Here is an 11,531-nt window from a genome sequence, read left to right as displayed (position 1 = left end):
CATTGTTCCCTCCATGTTGTTACCTGAGGCTACCAGATATCACGGCAAATATTATTCACCCTTTGCCCCTTAAAAAATCTATTACTTCCTAATGTATTATTTTTTTTTAAATGTTTATTTTATTTCTGAGAGAGAGAGTGAGACAAAGCGTGAGCGGGGGAGGGCCAGAGAGAGGGAGACACAGAATCGGAAGCAGGCTCCAGACTCCGAGCCATCAGCCCAGAGCCCGACGCAGGGCTCGAACTCACAGACTGCGAGATCATGACTGAGCCAAAGTCGGACACCCAACTGACTGAGCCACCCAGGCGCCCCCTAATGCATTATTTTATTAGGTCTTATATTTCTTTAGGCATCACCCTGTTGGATTTAATCCTAGCAAGAGGAATTTTATCTTCAGGCTTGAAGAGGAATCCCTCCTAATTAAAGGTAAAGGAACAAAAAAATAGCTGCCCACAGCTCTACTCAGGGGAAGAAATCCTAAACAATACAGCCTTTGGGGAAACACATTTAGATAAGGTTAGAAGAAGGAAATATTTACAAGAATCTAACTCAGTTTTCTGTTTAATGACCATGCAAGGGGCCTCAAGTATCTATAAAAGTCTCTTTGGTGATGCCTGAGCTCAGGGTCTTGCCAGTGTAATACACCTTCATTCACACAAGGCCTTTCGTAATCATTGGCCATCATAGGGAACACTGTTCAAATTGGCATCTATCATTCCTGGAAGGTTTTTAAACTGCATTTTTCTTTACCAGATGTCATTTCTTTTTTTTTTTTTTTTCTTTTTTAATTTTTAACGTCTATTCATTTTTGAGAGACAGAGAGAGACAGACCATGAACAGGGAAGGGGCAGAGAAAGGAAGACACAGAATCTGAAGCAGGCTCCAGGCTCTGAGCTGTCGGCACAGAGCCCGATGTGGGGCTCGAACTCTTGAAGTGCAAGATCACGACCTGAGCCGAAGTCTGACGCTCCACCGACTGAGCCACCCAGGCGCCCCAGATGTCGTTGCTTTTTTAAAGCCAGAGTTAGCAGGGTAACTAGAGAATGTGAGACACAGTGGCAAAGCCATAGATCACGAAGATCCACTTGGGTCAAATTATTGCAAAGCACAGCCAATGCCAAATCAATGATGTTTCTGAGTCAAAGCAGTATAAAAAGGTTCTTTTGTATTTGCTGCAGTATAATAACGGTGGGTCGTGTTCATGCTCAGGTGGGCTAAAATGAAACACACACCAGAAGAATGATAAATTCTTAATACTAAATACTTAATACTAAATTCTTAATACTAAAGCAACAATGTAGGAAGAAACTGATGTCTTTAGCGCCATCTATGGGACAGCCCCGGTGGAAGTTTTACTGTCTTTATTTTAAATAAGAAAAACCGAAAGCTCAGTAATATTTGTCAATTTGCCTCAGACGACGTACTAATAAGAGACAGGTCTGGGCTTCCCACCTAACTCCATCTGATTGAAAAGCGTGGGCTCTTTCTGTGTTTTTTCATATTTATGTGTTCTTTCATTCCATAATGATTTATCGAAAACCTTCCATGAACCCCCTCACAGTTTTTAAATAAGTGTGGATGTGTTTAAAACTGACAACTATAACTTGCCATGAAAGAAAGAAAAAAGAAGAAATAAGAGGGCACTGGCGGGGGGGGGGCTCAGTCGGTTAAGCGTCTGACTCGATTTCGGCTCAAGTCACGATCTCACCGTTCCTGAGTTCAAGCCCTGGGTCAGGCTCTGCACTGATATCGTGGAGCCTGCTTTGGATTCTCGCCCTCCCTCTCTGTCTGCCCCTCGCCTGCTCAGGTTCTTTCTCTCTCTCAAAATAAACAAACTTAAAAAAAAAAAGGAGGAAATAAGAATATAGGCTGGGAACAACCTTTTTGGTAGATTATATTATCGTTCAAAATAATTCCTACCCTTTCCTGGGAGAAGATTCTACTTCTCCAGCTCACTGACTTCAGGCTTGTCCATAGAACTCATGGTACCCTCCATATAGGAACATTAAGCATCCACACCCTGTTGTGCATGTGTCCATATGACTTTGAGCACTAGAATGTGGCTAGAAGCGACATGCATTTTTGTCAGACGGATTCCTTTAATCCAGCTCATGGTTCATCATCTCTGTTCTCTTTTCCCTAAGTCCAGCAATGTCCCAGGTAGAGGCTGTCCATCAGTCTGTCCCAGAGTGAAGCCATTGTGGATCAAGCTGACCCTTGATGGACATGCTGTGGCTATAAGTCACTGAGATCTGGGGGCGATCTGTTAGTGCAGCATAACACAACCTATCCTAACTCACACACCTTCTTACCAGAGTGTGGGTCCGTGAAGACTCCTTTGAGGAAGTAACAGAGGACCTGAGACCTGAATGAAGGATTCTGCTAGGTAAAGAGTGGGACAGGAGAGCTTTCCAGAAAGGACAAAATAGCCCGTGCGCATACCTTGAGGTGAGAAAGAACTTGGCACATTTGAGGAAACAATGCCTGAGCGTCTGGAGTGGACAAGAGTGGTGAGAGATGAAGCTAGGGAGACATCTGGGCCTGAGCATAAGGACCTCAAGAGCCAAGTGAGAAGGTTGGATTTTATTCCATGTGTGACAGGAAGCCACTGAAGGATTCCGAGCAGTAGGATGAAGTGAACAGATTCAAGTGTTCACACACACACACACACACACACACACACACACACACACCTATATGATACAAAGGATGTATAGAAAAATAAAGTTGAATCCCTACCTCACACTATATACAAAAGTAGATCCTAGATGGATTAAAGAACTACATGTGAAGCATAAAACTACACAACTTAAGAATTAGATAGTGGAGGATATCTGGGGAGACCTTCTAAATCAAGACCTCAAAAGCTCAAAACATAAGGTAACACATTGATGGATTTAATTACATTGACATTAAACATTTCTGCTCGGAAAACCACACTGTCCACAGAGTTAAGAGAAAGATGACGGACTGGGAGAAGGCACTTGTCGTGTCTGTAACAGACACTGAATATCTGCACAGTAACAAAAGCAGGAAGCTTTTGAAATTGTTTGAAAAAAATAGGCAGAGAATATGCCCAAGCAAGTGTTAATAAATGGATACGAAGATCTTCAAATTCATCAACAGCTAAAGAAATACAAAGTAAAACAACAACACGGTGCTTTGTTCTCACTGGAGGGGCAAAGATCAGAGAGAAGAATGACGTCAGTTCTTGGTGAGAGGTGGAGAACCAGGAGCCCTTTTGCACACTGCCGGCGTGTTTCGATATTGCCACCGTTGGGAAGGGTCCTCTGGCAGTGCTCATCCACATTGAGCATGTCTGTATGCACAGAAACCTTCCCCCTGAGCGCGTTCCCAGAGTCTTTATTAAGCAAGACTATCACTGGACACATGAGAAGATATTCATCACAGATTTGTTTACGGCACCGAGACGTGGAGGGCACCCTGGGTATTCGTAATGGGTGCTGGATAAGTAAAATATAGAGAGTGGCTCTCCACCACAGAATTTATCCATAGGTAGAAGGAACAAACGAGGCGCAGACAAAACGATGTAAACAGATCCCCCAAACTTGGTGTTGAGTTACAAAGCAAGACACCAAAGGAGGTGTCCAGCAGAGCACGATTTCACCATTTGTATCATTTAAAAAACCATGCGGCCAAAACAACATTACACTTTCTACCGGGATACATAGTAACATGTTAGAACTGTTGCCTACCAAGGGAAGGAAAATGAAAAGCAGAGAATGAGGATAAAGTGAATAAATGTAAGCGTATATTTAATCCAAACAGAGTGTCTCCAACTCAACCTCTTTGCATTACCTAAGAGCTCAGGTTTACTGAAGATCAGAGTCTAAAAACTTCCTTTCTGCCCTGTGGCAACTTTCCACTGAGGAAATTAATGCAGAACAGCCTGGTCATTCGGAGAGAAGTGAGGGAGACAGCAAAGAGTGTTGGGGATAGAGATCAGTTAATCAGCTAACCAGCTAAACTCTCAAAATATTATTCTACTGCAACTGTTTCAGGCTTCTCGGGGAGAGTTTTAAAACCCAGAAAAAATAACCAGAAAAAAAGTATTCCGTCTTGCCATTTTCCTGCGACTTAGGTTAGTCAGTTTTAAATGAATCCCAGTGAGGGCTGCTATGTACAGTCGTATAGTCTGTGCACTGCACAAATATGCCTCCCCACTCAAGAGAATGAGGAGGAGCTAGAATCCAGCAGGGGCTCTGCTTATAAGCCAGCTGACCTGGGGTTCCTTCAATCACAGGTAGGAGTGGCTTTTTGCAACTCATTTGCCAAAGAGGGTGACTTTTTATAATTCCTACAGAGGCACTGTATGTGCCAGCTGGAGCCCTGAGTCTGCCTCATCAATATTCTTCTCAGAAATTCACATATCGACTCAAAGGTATTTTTGCAGCCTCTGCATTCAGTTCAGTCTTAAGGCTATTTCACTTGCCCTCACCTGTCTGGAATGCTCCTCCCCTGACCTCTGCATGGCTCCTTCTCTCCCTTCATTCAGGTTTCTGCTCCAACATACCTCCAAAGAGAAGCCTTCCTTGAACATCCCCTCTGAATTTCCAACCCCATCCTCACCTTGCTTTGATCTCTTGTTTTTAATGTTTATTTATTTTTGAGGGGGGGGGGGAGCATGAGTGGGGAGGGGCAGAGAGGGAGAGAGAAGAGAGAGAATCCAGAGCAGGCTCCATGCCATCAGTGCAGAGCCCAACGTGGGGCTCGAACCCGTGAACCATGAGATCGTGACCTGAGCCAAAATCAAAGAGTCGGTCACTTAACCGACTGAGCCACCCAGGCGCCCCTCACCTTGCTTTGTCCTCTTAACCAGCTTTCTTCATTCCACTATTCACTTCCTGAAATCCCATATGTATTGGCTCAGTGCGCATCTCCCCAGTGGGAAAGTAAACTGCACAAAGGGAGGGGCTCAGTCTCAACGGGTGCCTGTCTAGCTCCGGCACAGAACAGGTGCTCAGTAAGTAGATGTCGGACGAATGAATGGATCGGATCTAAAGAGTAAGCAGGATATGGATTCTTCATTGAAGAGTTAAAGAAATGGAACAGCACGTACTTCACCGGAGCAAAAAGAAATGTGAAGTGTTATTTCTTCCTCACTTCTGCCCTATTATGTTAAGATTAATTTGACTAATGAAGCAGTCCCTTAAAACTCATAATGGAGTGAGTCAGCTTTCTCAGAATAATCAACATTATGTTTAGCCTCCAGGACCTATTTAAAGACACAATTGGCTTCCAAGAGATATTTAGTGTTGCTTTATTTTTAAACAAAGAGCCAATTCATGATGTGTTTTTCAGATGCTCTGTATGTGAGACACGCTGGGCTTTCACCCCCAAACAGGAATGCTCTTAGGATGATTGTCTGTGCATTTGAGGAGCAGGAGTCTAAGGCTTGTTCGCCTGCTGACCACAATCCAGCCTTACTAATGAGGGGGTGGGAGGGGGGGACAGCAGGTCAAGTCTTTACAGTTACCACTTTACATCCTGAGGCAGACCCCCTGTGTCGCCAGAATGGAGGGCCGCTTTGAATCAATTGAAGGACGACTTTGTTGGTTCTTTGGTGTTTGGTTCATCCTGTTAAGAGCAACAGCTTCCATCCCTGGCTGCACTTTGAAGCTTTAACATCCAGATTTCAGAGGCGCCTGGGTGGCGCAGTCAGTTAAGCATCTGACTTCGGCCCAGATCTTCAGGTTCCTGAGCTCAAGCCCCACGTTGGGCTCTGTGCTGACAGCTCAGAGCCTGGAGCCCGCTTTGGATTCTGTGTCTCCCTCTCTCTCTGCCCCTCCCCTGCTTGTGCTCTCTCTCTCTCTCTCAAAAATAAACATTAACATTTTTTTAAAAAAAATCTAGATTTCAGGCCCCACCTTTTAAGATCCTTTGTCCGAGGAATAGGGGAAAAAATGAGAATTTTCCAAAGCTCCCAGGTGATTTTAAGCTGGAGCCGGGGTTGAAAGTCATTGTTTTAAAAGGTCCCTCATAGGACTTGGGCAAAACAACGTGAAATCTCATGCTGCCTGTACTCTGCCTGGAGAAATGCCCTTGGTTCCCCACTTGTCCACTTCGCTACTCAGGCCTCTCTGCTTTGCTGACGACTCCTGGTCCCTGACTTCTGGCCCTGACCCCACTCTCTCCTAACCTCTTCAGTAAAGCAACCCCATGAGGATACTCCCTCCAGCTTTGTTTCTTCTTTTTGTAATGTTTTATTTATTTATTTTGAGAGAGAGAGAGAGCCCACAAGAAGGGGAGGGGCAGAGATAGAAAGGGAGACAAAGAATCCCAAGCAGGTTCTGTGCTGTCAGTGCAGAGCCCAATGCGGGACTCGAACCCATGAACCATAAGATCATGACCTGCGCCAAAACCAAGAGTCAGACGCCCAACCGACTGAGCCACTCGGGGACCCCACTCCCTCCAGCTTTGACCTCAACCCGTCTCCCAGGCAGAATTCCCGCATGTCACCTAGCTACACACCCCCCATCGGGGGTGGGGAGAGGGCTAGGCCTGCCCCTCCTCCACCCACCCCTGCTCGTTGAGATCGGCCACCCCAGGCCCACCCCATGCACAGCACTGCCCACATGAGCTGCAGATTTCTCATCCACACCCAACGGGTTGGGCCTCTACACTGTTGCACATACTATTCCCTCTGCAGAGAACAGCCTTTCAAACCCCTTCACTTTCTCTTCCTTGTCGCTTAAGCCCTGGTTCGCCTATCACCTCTGCGGGAGCCCTTCCCTGACGTGTACCCAGAACAGGCCAGTTGTTCCTCCCTCTGGGCTCTAGGTCGGCTGCTTAGACCACCTGGCCCTGCCTGCGTTGTGCTCACTGGCTCACTGGACCCGAAGCGTCTTACCGGCAAGACTGTCTAACTCGTCCTGGTGCCCAGAGCACCTTCCTGTGCCCCGACCCAGCGCAGCATCAGAGAATGTGGCAAGCGGACCGATAAACGAATGGGATGTGAGGGAGAACCAGGAGATTTCGCTTGGTTTACAGGGGAATCTGTGCTTGGGCCACAGGCAGTCAGTGATCATTTTTGTTTTTAGCCTTCTAAAGATTAGCATCCTCATGGTAAGAAAAATCAGATGGTAGGCTTAGTACCATAAGGCTCTGTGTGCAAGGAGCAAATTAGTGAACAGAGGCCTTAATCCAGCCCACAGATGTCTGCTGATTGTCTTACCTTGTATTTAAAATAACAACTTAGTTGTCATCCAGATGGCTGACAGACACATGAGAAGATGCTCAACATCACTCGTCATCAGGGAAATACAAATCGACACCACAATGAAATACCACCTCACACCTGTCAGAATGGCTAAAATGAACAACCCAGGCAACAACAGATGCTGGTGAGGATGCAGAGAAAGGGGAACGCTTTTGCACTTTCGGTGGGAACGCAAAATGGCACAGCCACTCCGGAAAACAGCATGGAGGTTCCTTAAAAAAATTAAAAATAGAACTACCCTATGACCTGGCAATTGAACTACTAGGCATTTATCCAAGTTACAAAAATGTGATTCAAAGAGGCACATTCACCCCAATGTTTATGGCAGTGCTTATCAACAAGAGCCAAATTATGGAAAGAGCCCAAATGCTCCTCAGCTGATGAATGGATAAAGAAGATGTGGTGTGCATATAAAATGGAATACTACTCGGTGATGAAAAAGAATGAAACCTTGCCATTTGCAACAACACGGATGGAACTAGAGTGTATTACGCTAAGGGAAATAAATTAGACAGAAAAAGATAAGTATCATATGATTCCACTCGAATGTGGAGTTTAAGCAACAAAACAGGTGAACATAGGGGAAGAGAAGGAAAAATAAGATAAAAACAAAGAGGGAGACAAACCATAAGAGACTCTTAAATACAGAGAACAAACGGAGGGTTGCGGGAGGGGAGGCGGGGGGGAAGGGCCAAAGGGCTAAAGGCTTAATGACAGGCATTAAGGAGGGCACCTGTGATGAGCAGTGGGTGTTACATGTAAGTGATGAACCACTGAATTCTACTCCTGAAGTCATTATTACATTCTATGTTAACTTGGATTTAAACAAAATTGTTAAAAAATTAAAAATAAATAAAATAAGAACTTAGTTGTCAACATTCAACAATTAGGAAATTCTACAGCTTTTACAGATTTTTGGCTTCTCAGACAGGGAGCCCCCCCAAAGCCCATATTTCCATGGCAATAATTTGCCGGATTGGGCAGACTCTGCCACGTTCCCTGGGCTCAGCTCCATAGTCGCTGCTGCCTTCACGACCCAGCTGACCCTCGAGGGCCTTTGAGCTCCAGCCGCCGGTCTCAGCCTCATGCGTGGTGACTGGCCCGCACTCCGCCGTGTGCTGTAGTGTTAAGAGCACCTGACCTAGTGTCACGGCAGCTGCGTGGCCTTAGGTATGTCACTTCACAACTCCGAGCTCCTTGTCTGCCTTCCAGCAGCTCACAGACAAGAAGAGGAAACAGACCGCGATTACAGAAATATATGTGATGAAATAAGTGATTTAACAATATTAAAACCAAAGCATGACGAATGCCAGAGATTAACACTAAAGCACCCAATGGCAAGTGCAATAAAGTGCCTGGCAGATGATGGGCAGCTTCCTGGAGGAGGTGTCTTTCGAGCTGGGCTTTGAAGGACGTGTAACAGTTTGTCCATGTATCAAGACTCTCTGGGAGACAGTTATTCCGGCCGAAGTGTATGCAAAGGCAGCAGCAGGAGAACAGCTTGGGGCATTCTGGAAACAGTGAGCTGGAAGATGTGCCTGTAGCAGGTGTAAGGCAGGAGGTGAAACTGATTGGAGGTTGAGGTCAGTGTCAAAAAGCCTTGAATGCCATACCAAGGAGGTTGAACTTAACTGGAGGACAAGAACAGGCTTTCAGCTGCAGTGTAACATGAGCTTCACATCTTGGAAATATCACCCCGGAGGCAGAGCTTATGGGTCAAAGCACATTGAGAACTAAATGCAAAAAAAAAAAAAAAAAAAAAAAAATCTGTTCTTATATCCATAAGAAGTTAATCATATGAATGTTCATAGCAACTTTCTTCATGACCCTAAACTGGAAACACTGTAAATGTCTATTCCCCCAAAACTGTCGTAAATTCTTACAAAACAGAACTCTACACAATGAGAAAAAACTAGCTACAACTAAATCCAACAACACGGGTAAATCCCAAAAACATATTGAGTGAAAGAAGCCACACACACACACACACACACACACACACACAAGCATTTGCTGTATAATTCCATTTGGATGAAGTTTCAGAACAGACAAAACCAGTTAGAAACAAGTGATGGAAATCATGGAAAGTAGGTAAGAGAAATCAGGATAGTGTTACATTTGGAGTAGGAATGTACTAAGAAAGGGCATGAGGGAAATTTCTGGAGTGATTCAGTGGAGAATACAGCAGATAAAACACTTGCTCTGATGGTAGATGACACAAAGAAGAAACAAGTCAACAAATAAACAAGGTCATTTTGGATAGTGACCACACAGGAAAGGAAGGAAAAGAACGATGAGCTCCAGTGTGCGTAGGAGAGGCTACTCAGATGGCCAAGGAAGGCTTCTCTGAGGAGGAAACATTTGACCTGAAAGCATTCTAGGCAGTGAGAACAGCATATGCAAATGTCCTGAGGTAGGAATAAGTTGGCCTATTCAGGGTTCAGAAAGTTTGACAATATTAACACGGACAAGGGGAAGGATGGCATATGGTCTCACTGGCAAATAGGACAAGACAGAGCATGAGGGCCCACAGGCCATGGTGAAGAGTTCATATTTTATGATTAGTAAAATTGAGAGATCCTGAGGATTTTAAAACAAGAGATGACATGATCTGATTCACTTTTTCAAAAGACCAGAGAATGGATTATTAGAGGCACGAGTGGAAGTGGAGTTGTAAAATCAGGTGAAGAGGAGTACGAGGTTTAGTTTTAAGTGTCAACTAGGCTAGGCTATAGACCCAGTTATTCCATAAAACACAATTCGAGATACTGCTGCAAAGGTGCTTTGTAGATGTGATTAACACCTACAAGCAGGTGACTTTACATAAAGAAGATGACCCTCACAATGAGGGTATGCCTCATCCAATCTGTTGAAGGCCTTGAGAGCAAAGACTGATTTCCCTAGAGAAGTTCCGTCTCTCAAGACTGCAGCATCAACTCCTGTCTGGGGCTGTCCTGCCCTACAGATGTCAGACTTGCCTGCTCCCCCCAGCTGTGTGAGCTAATTCCTTACCAGAAACTCTCATCAGAAAGAAAGAATGAAAGAAAGAAAGAAAGAAAGAAAGAAAGAAAGAAAGAAAAGAAAAGAAAAAGAGAGAGAAAGAAGGAAGGAAGGGAAGAAAGAAAAGAAAAGAAAAGAAAAGAAAAGAAAAAGAAAGAGAAAGAAAGAAGGAAGGAAAGAGAAAGAAAGAGAGAGAAAGAAGGAAGGAAGGAAAGAAAGGAAGGAAGAAAGGAAAAAAGAGAAAGAAAGAAGGAAGGAAAGAAAGAAAAAGAAAGAGAGAGAAGGAAGAGAAAGAAAGAGAAAAAGAAAGAGAAAGAAGGAAGGAAGGGAAGAAAGAAAGAAGGAAGGAAGGAAAGAGAAAAAGAGAGAGAGAGAAGGAAGTAAAGAAAGGAAGGAAGGAAGAAAGAGAAAGAAAGAAAAAAGAGAAAGAAGGAAAGAAAGAAAGAAAAAGAAAGAGAAGGAAGGAAGAGAAAGAAAGAGAAAAAGAGAGAAAGAAGGAAGGAAGGGAAGAAAGAAAGAAAGAAAAGAAAGAAAGAAGGAAGGAGAAAGAAAAAGAGAGAGAATGAAGGAAGGAAAGGAAGGAAGAGAAAGAAAAAAGAGAAAGAAAGAAGGAAGGAAAGAAAGAAAAAAAGAGAGAAGGAAGAGAAAGAAAGAAAGAAAAAAGAAAGAAAAGAGAAAGAAAGAAAGAAAGAAAGAAAGAAAGAAAGAAAGAAAGAAAAGAGAAAGAAAGAAGAAAGAGGGAGGGAGGGAGGGAAGGAGGAAGGAAGGGGGGGCAGAAAGAAAGAAACAGAGATGTATCCTCTTGGTTCTGACTGACTCGTGAACCCTGACCACTACAAGTAGTTCACCCCTCAGGGTTTCTGTGCCAACTAGAGAAGAGCATTGTGAAAAGGACTGCTCTGTGCCCGGCTCACAGTGGGCACACAACTACTATTATTGCCCTTCCTCCCTTCGATAAGGCTCTGCTGAGTTGCTGGACACACAGCCTCCAGGTCCTTCCTTCTCAGGAGAGGATCAGCTCAGGTCATTTTCAGAGCAGCACCGCGAAGTTTTTAGAGACAGAGAAGCTAAGGTCCCCACTGGTTTTGGGTCTCGTAACCAATCAGGGCAGAGATGGAACCAGAAGTCAGGTTGGTCTGCGTCCAGAGCCTGTGTTCTTAAGCACTGGGCCACATGCTTCTGTTATATGTACAGAAAACAGAAGCCGAAGCACGGGATGAACCGAAGTTTGGTGGGTCAGAAAAGAAAAGGAAATACTGGAAGGAAACTTACTAAAAAAAGTCTGTCAGGG

Source organism: Panthera tigris, chromosome A1 (genome assembly GCF_018350195.1).
Source record: "Panthera tigris isolate Pti1 chromosome A1, P.tigris_Pti1_mat1.1, whole genome shotgun sequence".
Lineage (NCBI taxonomy): Eukaryota > Metazoa > Chordata > Mammalia > Carnivora > Felidae > Panthera > Panthera tigris.
The sequence above is the reverse complement of the archived record's forward strand: the minus strand, read 5'-3'. Positions refer to the sequence as shown.